This window comes from Cygnus olor, chromosome 3 (genome assembly GCF_009769625.2).
Source record: "Cygnus olor isolate bCygOlo1 chromosome 3, bCygOlo1.pri.v2, whole genome shotgun sequence".
Classification (NCBI taxonomy): domain Eukaryota; kingdom Metazoa; phylum Chordata; class Aves; order Anseriformes; family Anatidae; genus Cygnus; species Cygnus olor.
Window position 1 is genome coordinate 75259445 of NC_049171.1, and position 13704 is coordinate 75273148.

The following is a 13704-nucleotide window of genomic DNA, read 5'->3' on the forward strand; positions in this document are numbered from 1 at the left end:
CTCTTCAATGAATATCTTTCTGTGCAGGCATCTTATGGTAATATCTGAATCCTTCCTTTTGTCACAGGTGGATGATTATTCATGCTACTTCTGGAAGATGGTTGTGTGTACAGTAAACATATTTTTGTGATAATAGGACATTGCTTTGGTTTGTGTTTTAAATGTACATCCTGCTACCTTTACATAAGAGAAAAAATATGTTGAAGAAGTGCACAATCTATTTTGTACAGAAGGGAGCAAGGTCCCTCTATTCCTTGTACTTCTTTACACTGGCTTTTACAGCTCTGAGCTGACTCTTGAAATTTTTGTCTTCTGCCATAGCGTGCTTTACATCTTTTTGATATCAAATGTCATAGTGACAGTGGCCATTACTCTCCATTCTCACCCCCAAGCTGGAATTTTTTTCATTTAAAAAAAAAAAAAAAATCCTGACCTTTGGTTTTGAAGTGCTTTGTTGATACCTCATAGGGTATCTAACAATCTAATCTGTGTAATCACATACCTGATTCATTTATTGTGGTTTCTCCTAAATTCCTTTAGGGAAATTCCATCTGCTTCAATTCTCTATTTCATTTTCCTAAGTGAAAAGTAATCTCTGAATATCTGTGGCTATTGGCCCTAGCAAAAGCAGCTATATATATAATACGACTTTAAGTCGTTTTCTAGAAGAATCACTGATAAAGAGAAGAAAAAGATGGTGAGCCCTGTGAGACAGTGATAAAGGAGGTGGGGGCCTCTAAAAGCAATATCCTTATAGGATAAAACAGTAGGCAATGATCATGCTCAGAAATGTCTGGAACTATGTTCTGCTGCAAAAGGATATCTAAACCAAAGTGAAGGATATCTAAACAAACTGATGCACTTGACAGGAAATAGAAAATTTCAGTGATTTTTCTTGATCAGGAAAGTTTCTGAACTGCAAGAAATCCACCCGAAAATGCATCAAATTTCATCACTTCCATGTGTCTGAACTCAGCTGAATATCCCCTGCTGTTTGTAAGGACCATTTAACTAATCATGTGACCTTGCCATGACACGAAGTTCTGATGAACTGCTATTCTTACCATTAAAACACGCTTTGTCTTTGCTTTTTTTTTTGGGGGGGGGGGAATATAGACATTTAATGGTGTTTCTTTGCATCATTAATTTGCATCTCCTGATTTTTCTTCACACAGCAAGGACCTCTCACTGTTACCTTTGTAAGAGTTTGCTTTTTTTCTAAATATAGGAGTTCGCAATTTTTTTTAAAGATTTTTTTCAAATATGGTGTTTTTGTATTGCAGACCTTTGAGCAGAACAAAAGACTCCATGGTTCCTTCTGCATGTGTAAGGTGGGAAAGCCTAGTCCTGAGTAGGCAATGACATGATACACTTTTTTTTTCCTTCTGGTAGATATTAAAGCAGTAGATCGCGGGACTGCAGGAGTTGTTCAGGAGAAATGAGACCTGCTGGAACACTGCCTATGGCAAGCTAAGAGACCAGGTTGAGATGCTGACTAGACAGAACATGGAGCTTCGAGATAAGCACAGAGTTTCAGAACATCAGAGGCTGAAAGCAGAAACAAAATGAGCTGTGAATCTCATGGACAGAAGATCGGAGTCTCCGGTACTGGAAGACACTACGTGTTTAATACTGTCTGAATAATTTAGGTTTAGCTTTTCTTTTGGCCAGGCATGCATGAATACTGTCACTCCATCCCTGCCATGCTTAACCTGAAGGGGAGAAAAATCAGGTCTGTATTAAGCCATGTTTAAACACATTCTTTGCATGGTCCTCTTCCATTTAGCCTTAGCCATGAGGTGGGTACCTCTGCAAGGCAATTCCAGTAGCCTGTCTCACACTTGCATAAGAGCAGATGGTGCCTGTCTCCCTTGTCTAACTATGGAGGGAATCTAGGTAACTAATGTACATTCAGCACCTAACTCAGACAACTGATGTCTCCTAAAATTAATTTTAATTTTCATGTATGTCATTTACCTTTTTATAAAACAGTTTTTTAACCAGATGCAGGCTGGTTTCTAGCAATAAATATGGTGGCACCTTTTAGTAAACCTCATTTCAGTTATTACTTAGTGCAGTAAACTTTCTAGGAAGAGAACACTGTTAGTGGCCTGCACTGCAAAAGCACAAATTGGACTCTTGATTGGAAGTTACACTGGGCTGGAGCAGGAAAGACAATCAAGGTAGAAAACGTAACTGGCTAGTATAAATGTCTCTGCTCATCTCCTGAAATCAAAGATATTTAATCATTTTAACAGATTCTATTGTCCTTTCCCGTTAATATCTCATTTGTTTAATATACCTGTAGGGTTACTTGTTACCTTACTATGTAACTTCATTTCAGGGATTTAAAAGAAGGAAGAAGAATCCCATTACCCCCCCACACACACACACACACACTCGGGAGACAGCAAGTCTTGGGGAAACTAAATGGTTCAGACTAGAATCCAAAAGACAGAGGTCTGGTTTGAGTGGACCATTTCATTTCCCTGTGTATTCAAGAGAAAAAATATGTGCCTCTAAAGAGGGATTAATTTCATCCTATGTGAGTTGAGGTGACTGGAACAGATAATTATCTTCTAAATAGTGCAGTGGTAAGATGAAACCTACTTTTCCACAGACAGCCTGCACCTAGGAGAAAATCAAGTTTAGCCCTTTAATCCTAGGTATTTCCCAAATTTGCAAATCTAATTTCTAGTAATATATCTCTAAAAGATGTTAGGCACAGCAATTAGTCTGTCCCTTGCTTTATGGAGTGAAGACGTTTTGGTCTCTCTTTTTATTTGATTTTAACGTACTCATTAGTGAGATTTTCCACCTAACACTATTAACTTCCTTTGAAAATGCCATTTCAAGTCATGTTTCACTTTATTTTTAATTTTCTCAAACATATGTGTTAGTATGACTCATTCTTTTACAGATAATGAGGGTCAGAAAAAAAAAAAAGATCAGTCGTGCAGAATGAAAAGATTTTAAAGTTGCAATAAAAGTAAGGATAAGAAAAAGCTATTTGACTTCTGTTGCAAGCCAGAATTCTGTATCATTTCTACTGCTTTGGAGCATTTGATATTGTAGAACTACTGCTCAAACCTCTGAAGATTTTTGTCGTGTGAGAGTAATATTAGGATGCTGTACATAAAGATGCTAGGATGCTATATATAAAGATTGTTGTATCCGATGTTGGGGAGTTTCAGTCGTTAGCAGAATGAGATGTGGAATTTCATTCATTGTGCTGAAATATGTAGGGTTTAGGTATCAATCCTGAGCCATGCTGGTCCTGGCATTTTCATACTGAGAGACTAGCACTCCGCATTGGTAAGTTACCTACTGCTCAGGTATAGCTGAGTAATGGCTATCATTGAACATAGATTACATCGTTTTTATTAATACAGAAAACCTGTTGGTTTGAGAGTTATTTGATTGTACTAGCTGTGACTTGAACTTAAAATTATATGTATAACAAATTCTCTGTTAGGTTGCAGAAGCTATTCTGCGAGAGGCAGCATCTTCATCCAAACAAGAAGATCACGGAGACATAAACGCAAGAGCCCCTTCATCTCGCATGTGGGGACAAAGGTAGCTTTGCAGAAACACTTGTTCAGAGATGTAAATAGCAAACTATGCATTTCTACTGCCAGTAGGCACGTTTCCACAGCTTCAAGTATTTATTTAAGGCAATGTTCTTTGGAATCAAAATTTGAAATTTGAAAGTGTCTGTATATGCATGTTTGAGTTTTCTTGTAGTGGTCTTGTGCTGTGATTCAGCATGACTTTGCTTCTGGTCTTGCAGTAGCAAGAGGCAAGTCTTGTTTTTCCTTTTCCAGATCTACTTGAATTGCCTGTTGTTTATGGATATGCTTTGAATTCATTGTACCTGCTACTTCAGAGATTGCTTTTACAGAGAACTGCAATACCTTGCCTTGACAAATCGTAACTCCAGTATTTTGCCAGTTAAGTCCTTGACAATGAGGACCAGCGGCTTTCTGCCTGATAAAATCAGTGGGAAAATCACTTAGTTTTTTCAAGCTGTGACAAGTTAACTCAGTATGTCAAGCAAAATTCTTGTTTCTGGTTGATATTTATGACTCCTCTTCCATAGCCAGCTTACAACATTGCTTAACACATCGCAATGTTTAGAGTATATAGATATCTACATATCTCATGTTTTTCTTGGCTTCATATTTCATGCATTTCATTATGGGCATCTTGATTATTACAAGTCTTCCTTCTTCCTTTTGTTAACATTCAGCTGAAATCTGTGCTTTGTTCAAGTGAACACTTTCTATGACTTCCCTCACATTTATTGGAAATTAATCTTCTGCTTCCATTGGATAGAGCAAAAATTAGCTCAGATTAGCCCATGCACTGCTCTGTCTACCTATTTATGGACAGAAATGAAATTTAAAATATGTCAGGTGAGAAAGGAGGCAACTATTCCACTCTAGTGATAATGAGAGTGTGTGGCTTGAAAGTCACCACACAGTGGCTTTAGTGAATCCTGCACGGTACCAGATATGAAAAGATTCATGATGTATGAATCATGAGAACAATTTTAAGCTGAGTATGCTTAAGTGGGCAGAATCAGTTGTGTGAAATAGTAACTTCAGATATGATGCTGACATTAAGTCTCTGCCTTTAAGGCTGGCCCTATTTCTAAATAATATATGCTACTTATAAGTCACAAGTTGGAGAGTTTAACTGTAGGAAAATGTCTTATTTGTTCTGTACTGATGTTGGATCTCCCCAGTCCCTTCTACAGCCAGGATCTCTCCATTGCCTAGTGCTGCAGTGGGCAGTTATAAACCAGCCAAGTGCTGTACGATAGACTATCTGCAGTTAAGGTGGGCAATAAAGTCAAAAAGCTTTGGTAGCTTTCCCTAGAAGCTTTCAAAGTATGAAAGTATATTTCATCTGAACATCTCAAGCACTCTTGCAAAATGGGTTAAATCCTGAAATATTTATTTTATACAGGGACTCACTGTGATCTATTGAGTCAGTTTCTCTCCTGTGGCACTCAGCCATGTGCAAAAAGAAAACGGGGCTTCAAATAGGGAGAGTGGGGAAGCTGAGGACAGCAGACTCCTGGGCTTGTCATTATCTGGGCTTTCACCATCCAACCAGCATTGGATCCAATCCAACTGGAATCCAGCACAAGCACGAGCTAGACTGGTGGGCATACTGCCCAGACATCCTGAGTGAACTCTGAAATGTCTGACAGAGACACGTGTTCTCTTTCTGATCTGATGGCAGAGGAAGGTCTTGCAGTGAACTATGTGAATGAAGAATTGGAGGCTCAGGGAAATGGATGGAGCATTAAACAGGAGCCCCATATCTATGGCATAGTGATAGATCTGAACATGGTGACTGCTGTCTTGTTAGCAGATGGATGTTTTCAATGAGAGATCCTGTAAATTTGGACAGCTCTAAACAGCTCTAAATTTTGGATATAGATGAAACAAACATTCATGCTGTTTTTCTGTGTAGAATTGAGATACTGTGCATGGGAGAAAAACAAAATAGATGGGATCACCCTGACTAACCGAAGCAGAGATATATGCCACAGAGACGTGCGGCAAGCTTTGTAAGATATTTAAGGAGAATCCCCTAGCTAGGGATAGTGAGTTTCCTCAGTTGTAACCAAAAAGGCAAAACAACACTTAACATCTGATGTATTTCTGTCAAAGCTAATAGAAGTTAAGGATATGTATAGAAATGTTTGGGGAGCAAGTCTGAATAATGACTGGTACAGGTTAAAGAACCAGATTTTGGGAGGGCATGATATTATGGAAAAAAAAAAACTTACCTGAGAGAAGTATGCCACTTGCTCTACATCTCTGAAAAAGGTATATTCTGTTTGCCTATAATTCTTTTACTAACAATGAATCCTGTTTGTACTGCAGTGTGATCTAATTGGTGAGGAAGTGGCCACTTCAAGCCAAAAGTCAGTGAGACAAGAAAAATGTCCATTTTAACTGCATGTCATTAATGATTCTTTCAGAATGAGGCTTGAATGATGTACAGGTTGGCTAAAATGGTGAACACTTGGAATTCTCTCCGAATTTCTGAATGCATCACACTAAAAATTTGGCAGAAACAAGTTGCCAGTTTCCTGCCAGATACGCAGCTATAGGTGAATGTTAGTGACTTCAAAGAGAAAGCAGTTATTCATTTGTACAGGGGCGACTTTTACTGAAAGGTATACCAATATCACTTTTTACAGGTCCTATTAGAAAAGTGTCAACTAAGGTCTAATGTTCTTACTTCCAATCCTACTAGATGAACTTGCTGTCTAATTTTGCCATGGATTTTGATGACCTTTGAACATGTTATTTCCTTGTCTATGAATATTCTTCCTGAGAACTGACTAATTATGAAGCAGGGAGGTATGACTTCTGAGAACATGTAGACAGCCTTTTGTAGCTTTTGAGTTTTCACTGCTTTATTCATGAGGATTTGTTGATTTCTCACAGTTTTTTGATCTGTTAGTCAAGGTCTGGGAATGAAAATTCCACACGACACAAATTGTGATATTTGGAGGTTATGGAAGATCATTCTTTATGGGATTTGACAGTGAGAGCTTTCTGGGACAATTTGGTTTGTATCACAATGATTAAGAATTATAGGTATTAACATCTTGAGGGAAAAACTCATTAGAAAATTTAAAGGATTACTGTTGTGCATGGGGATCCAGGAGAACATCACATTTTTAAAGTTTGTCTTCTGTACAACAACCCTGAGTAACAGCATCTCCTGCTCTCTGCTGCCTTCCTCACAGCATAGATGTACAGGACTAGAACAAACCACAGGAGGTCACCTGGTCCTTCATTTTGCTGACAGCAGGATCAGTGTCACTGACAGTTATTTAATCTGTGCTTCACCAGCTCCCATGAGAATGATCCAAAATGAGCTGGCATCTTCTGCTGCCTAGCTGTTCTTTAAGTTAGAAAATTCATAGCTAAACTCCCATTTCCTTTGTTGTCACAGCTGATTAATTTTCATTCTGTTTTCAATGGAAATAGGAAATAACCGATGTATTTTGTGCATGCTGGAGGGCTGTTTCCTTCCTCAGTCCCTGCAAACTGTTTGTATCATTTACTGGTGATCCCTGTGTTTAAAAAGAAGAAAAATGGCATTACTTATTTAGATAATTTGATGATTTTTCTTATGAAAAGTGGTGGAGTTGAGAGACTCTTTACCAAGAAACTGATCACAAGTACTTGTCTCTTAAAAAGCGTAAAGCTGAATTGCAGTGGTTGCTTGAGTTATGGTGATTGTTATGATTTATGAAATGTTCTCTGAGATTGAGATCCAGCTTTATGAGAAAGACCACAGGTAACTCACTAAGCATGTCCTGATTCCTCTGACATTCTTGCTTTAAAAACAGGTATGCTAGTGTATAACTTAAAAATTTGCAATCTATCCTACGCATAAAAAAAAAAATGAAATCAACAGTTTTTACAATGGCATACATAGCAATGTGGAGTACTTTTACTAACACTGTTCTGAATGGAAGCTCTCTCTACAGAACTGGTTGTTGTTTAGATACATAGTGTACAAAACTCAGCGTGTTCATGGAAATCTCTCTTCCTTCTCTCTGGCTTCATCTTACTCGTTCACTTCTGCAGTCCAATAGTTCATCCTACTTCATGAGCTCGTTAGTTCTGTAAGTTTAAAAACAATGAGCAAGTGCTGCTCTTATATTTTAAGCCAGAGTCTTTGTGTCTTGGCTAAGGAACATCATCCATTGCATTGCATCAGTAAATGTTTGATTTCTGAACAAAGGACACTTTTTAAGTAGCTCATGAGGCTTTGTATTCTAAAATAGACTTCCTAGGCAACTCCGTGTTAAAATCTTGCCATAAAGTATTTTCTATTTACCACTCTTACGAAGGTAGTTCTTTTAAAGCTCTAATTACTGTAGTCTTTCCATAATACACCACAGCAAAGCAAAGAAAAAAACTGCTGCCACATATTAGTGTCTGGCAGAAGCTGATGACACTTTCTGATGATGGTGAGATGGTTCAAAACTAACCAGGCAGAAGAAAGCAGTTCATTTTTTGCCTGACTCTACTTACTGAACCAGCTCAGTCCTACTCTTTGGTTCCTGGTGCAGTACAAGGGAGGGGCTGGAAATGTGCAGCTGGGGACAGAGGGAGAGGAGTGGGACTTAAGCAATCTGGGCTGAGGTTGGCTTGAGCTGCTGTGAAACTGCACCCTTGGGTTTTCAAGTTCTGTTCAATCGGTACAAGTTTCAGTCAATATTTTTAGCAATAAAATGATGACTTAGGAGATCTTTCCTTCTTGCAGTCTGCAATTTCTGAATTATATCTCTTCATCAAAAATAGCTTTGAATGTCTTTAGTACTGAAGTCATTTGTCTTGAGCTGAAGGCCCAATCATATTTTGACACTGCCTATTCACTTGTAATTAAAATCATGTTTATATTTGGAGAACTCACGCATATTCACAGAATCTGTCTGCAAAAACATCTCCAAGTTTAAAATGGAAATCATATTCCTTTAGCAATGAGTTCTATTCATTCCTGTATCTTTTAGCATTGTTGTCTGAAAGAGATGATCAGTGGCCTATCTCCTGCTCAGAGCTGTTTTATGCTTGGAGGAAAAGATTTGGCCACTTACAATTCTCCAGCTTTCTGTTGTACAGACAGGTCCTCTTTATTTGTTCTTTCCTTATACGTATATCCATTAAATTGTAATGTCATTTATTAATATAAATATGGTGAGATCACCATCCACAACAACAAATTTCCTGGATTTTATTGATCCAATAGAGAAAATTTTGCAGCCGTCACAGAAAAATGGACATAGTGACTGTTTTTGGAGAAGGAATTGTATTGTCTCTCTGTTTGCAACTTTGCTAGTGCTACATCCCTTGAACAGTCATTCATGGAGCTGGGCAAATTAAGGTGATGGCAAATGTGTTTTTTCCATGGACTACTTAACACTCATCTTCCCAAGCAGCCACTGTCCAGTGTGTAACATTTCAAACTGAGAGGTCACATAGGCTAAGTCATCGATTTAGATAACTCTTTGATCACTGTTTGCTTCTTCCCTCATATACATTCTAAACCTTGTGCCCTGTCCACATTTCTCTGAATGTTTGTGTTTCTGACCATCACGTGCCCACTTCTTTAGTTATTCAGCGGCTCAGTACTTTAGAGATTCTTCTGCTATCTGTTCTGATAGGCTCACACATCTTCCCTTGCCATTCCTGGGACTGCTTTAGCAATGTGAACGTTGTGACCATACTGTCTCTACTGGCAGGAATCTCTGTGTTAGGTGCAGGACTTTCAAAGGTCTGACTTGAGAGTGCAACCTCAGTTTTCCTGTTATGCCAACATAATGCTTACTTTGCAGGTCTTGGCCCCTGGCAGTTGTTCTGTCAATCCAATATCTCTTATGCTGGTCATGCCAGGAATATTTTATGTTTCCTGTGTGATCTGATTTAATGTCTCTGAGAAAAACTGGGGAAGTGATGTTGTGTAATTGTGATCTTCCTAGTCAACTATCTGCTATCGTATGTTTGAAACTCTTGATTTCTCTTTTCCCTTCAGTGGCTTACATCTGTTTTAGGGTCCTATGGGGCTTGCATCAGCCTTGATTGATAGGGAGATATGAGAGCAAGATTAAAAAGTGTGGCCATCTGGCAAGTAAAAATGAACTCTCACATAATTTACTGGATCAGCTCAGTCATGGTATCCCAGGGAAGGATACCTTTGTCTGTGACTGGCAGGGTGTTGGACTGAGGGACAGGAGCCTGAAAGCAGCTGTTGGTTTTGTGATGTGCCCTGTGGATTATCATTAACTTGCACCACTGTCCAAGTAGAGAGAACTGTGGGAAGCAAGCTAAGAGCCCAAATAGATAATTATGTATAAAATATGCATGTGTATACCCACATACACAAATATACATTTTCCTAAAAGTTTAAAAATTTAATGAGCCACCTGCTGTAAAAGGATTTTAATGCTATGTTTATATCAACTTAATGCAAATGTATTTAAATCTTTTGGGCAATAAAAAGCTCTGTGCAAAAGGCTGATCCTTTGAGATTTGTAACAAAGGAACATCAAGAAAAGAAACCATCTAACTGCTCCCTTGGCAGAAGCACAGCACCAACTGGCAGAACACCTCACCAGGGAAGAATGATACCTTTTGAATCAGAAAAAAGTCAGTCAGTGGCAAGGTCTATTTAGGCAGCCTCTATTTTCTGTTCACAGTATTGTTCAGAAGGTAGATTGGGATCATATTTCTCACAAAGCTGCTGCCTAGTCTTCTTGTCCTGGTATTGCACTGGTTTTGCCAGAAATGATCTTAGGAACTGCTCATACATTGATTTATTTGCGCACCTTCAGGCCAGAGTGTGGGTGAACAATTTGAAACCTGCCCCCCTTGCCCTCAGAAAATGTTCACGGCACCAGGCCTCAGGGCACTGTAGGGGTGAGTGACTCCTGGGGCCTAGGGGCTGGGAGCAGCAGGGGCTCCCCATGGGGCCTGGCAGGGCAGGACCCCAGCTGCCTGGGCCCATCCCACCACCCGAGCCAGGGAGCAGGGCTGGCTGGGGATAGGAGTCAGAGTCAGGCCAGAATCCCAATTGTAAAAGTCCATAGTGATGAGGCAGGTCATGCCAGGAAGTCAGCCTGCCGGTCAGGGTAGGGGTTTGTAGTGATGATGTGCATGGCCAGACATGGGCGTGCCTGTGATATTGTGTGCCTTGTTGTGACATGGCAACCCAACAAGCACCAAGAGCAAGAGCCACAGCTAAAATGTGGCTCCTAAGAGGAGGAGGGAGGGAGCCCTGTCTGGGGCCTCTTTCAGCTCTTTCACCCAGGCCTCGTTTTTCACAAAAGCCTGAACCAAGACCAAACACAGGCATTGTATCAGTGATCTGGTTTGCGCACAGACAGCTAAACTGCTAAAAAGGAGGAGCACTCTCCGTCTGTGTCACTGATAGCTCCCAAACACAACAGTGTGTCAGAACTTCTCCATGTTACTTCAGGTTGTACGTCAGCCCTCACCTAGTGGGAGGAGAACGGATGATAGGAAACCACCTGGAGCTGGCTCATGTCTGAGTATCTTTAAGGGGCCTAGCTCGTCGTCTTATGTCAAAGGTAAGATATGTGGCAACTTCCTGTCTGCTTAGAGTCATCTGCAAATGACTTGATCCCCAACCCTTGGCTAGTAGGCAATATGTTGTCACTAAAATTCTCCTGTGACATGTAAAAAAAAGTAAAAGTGACAAGTAAAAAAAGAATGTGTATTTGACAAGAGAGGGAGAACAGATTGCACTGTTGTCTGTGATTACATGCTGAATTTGTTGTCCTGGAAGCCCAGAAGGTAGGAGAATGGAGGTGGTCTGCTCTTCTCTTTGGTTCAGGACAAAGCACCTTCAGAGAGGATGGTGCAAGCAAAAACCATCGGTATAACAAGCAATATGTTGCAAGAATCTGAGAGCTAGCATCTTCCAAAAACAGACAAACAAACAAAAAGCCTTCTGTGGTAGGTGTGGAAACATGATTGCCAATTTTCTTATCCTTTCAATAATCCCTTTTACTTTGCTTTTTCTATAGGCAAGCCTTTGTCCATTTCAGGTAGCTCAGAAGACACGCCCCTCTCAAATACACACAGCAATAACACTTGCAGCTTTGCACTCTGCAGTAATAGTGAAGAAATACAGGTATATCACTAAGAAACTGTATAAAATAATTCACTGTCTGTGATCTCGGTTTTCATATACAGCATGCTAACTCCGATTTAGCTGGCAACAGTACTCTCCTGGCTTTATTTTCTTGCCTCTACCCATGATGAGCAGAGTCTTTAAAATAATATTGCAATGACTTACAAATAACATAGTAGATTTCTTTATCAAGATATTCCTGCATGAACACTTGACATTAATAGATTTATGTTGCTAGTTAACATTTTAATTTTGGCTCGGGAAGAAGAAACTCTTAATCTTAAAAAGACAGAAAAAAAATGCTAAAATCTCAGAATGAAGTGGCTTTTGTGACCACACAGAGAAAAAGTGGTATAACTGCTTATGACAACAATGTACCTACAGGCAATTCTGCTTTTCTGGATGATGAAGCAAAGGTTTGACCAACTTACAGTTCTAGCTCTTATATGATCAGTAACTGTTTTCTTTCCATTTGTGAAATCAAATGGAACACAGTAAGAAAATCTTCCATTCCCATTTCCTTCATGTCCACTATAAAATTCAGAACCTTTAATCTGAGACTAATCTGAGACTGGGTTATAATCTCCTGGGGAAAAGAAACAAAAACAAAGAAACACCACCACTAACAACAACAACAACCTGCACCTTCTGTTTTCTAATGAAATTGAAAATGTTTTTATTATGGAGGCTGAAGGAATACTGCATCTGCAAGTGCCTGTCTCCAGCACAAAGCTGAAGCAAGCAGGATGACATTTGATTTTTATTTTTTGCTAGTGTTCAAGTGCCACTTCTGGCTTCGGAGTCCTCATATCTGTGGCTTTTCCATCTGTTGCTGGGCATTGCTAGCGTGCTCTGGAGGCAGCACTGTGAAAGTATGCTCTGTCCTTTGGGCATACCTTGATATACAGAGGCAAGCAGCAGATACTTCAAACTGCCTTGGCCTATGCATATGAAGTCTGTATTAGAAAGGGAACAGAGAACTGAAGAAAGTTATATTTAGAGGGAAAAGAGACCACTGTGGAAAACACTGAGAATGCTATGCAATGAACACAGAGATTTGGGGATGGATCTGGCAACTTAGAGCACAGTGTTTACAGCTTCTTATTGGAGCATATCATTGCCCTGCAGGGAGCAGTACTCCCAGTTCCTTTGGATCCCACAGGTTAAAACATGCCATATCTTCAGACTGTAATTAACATTAATTAGTAACTGTTCTGGATGCCATGTGCCAGTTGTCAATTAACTTAAGGCTCCTTTACGCTGCCAGACAGTGCAAAGACAACTCATTGTAACAGTAAATTGGAGGTGCAGCATCCTGAATAGCCTTTAGTTGCATAGTTAGCATTACATACAGCTAAGAACCATGTAATTTGTTTAGGAAGAGTGGATCTAACTAATACACACACCTTTCTTTGCAAATCAGTAACCCAGTATTAAGAGAGAATTTTGTTCAATTGTTCATTCTCTACACTTCCTACAGTGCAGTTTCCACAGAATACACTGTTATTCCCTTATTTTTCGACTTTCTGTATGCTATCTTTTGCTTTTCTAACTGAAGTTAATTGGAGCTAACGTGCAGCACTTCTAGTTATGACTAAAAGCTGTTATGACTGTGATGTTTTCACAGATATTGCCTCCAAAATCAATATTATCTAGAAGGTCAATGTTACATCAAGAAAGAAGAAAAAGTGAGGAAGAGGTGAAGGAAAAAATAGAGTATCGTGATGGAAAGGTGAGATAAATTAGGGTGCTTGAAGAGCTGCAATCGGTAGGAATCACAGCTTCAAGTAGTCACAGAGAATTAAGTCTCAAAAGAAAAGCCCTTTCCTGAAAGTAGAGCTCAAGTGTAAAGTTCACACTATGAATGTCAAGAAATACATAATATTGACAGGCTGGAAATCAAGTAAACAAATTCTCTCATCTCCCACCTGGATTTGCTCTATGACTTTCACTGAGGCCTTTTTGTTTCAGCTGCCTCCTTGAAAATGTTCTAGTGGGGTAGTGATGGTG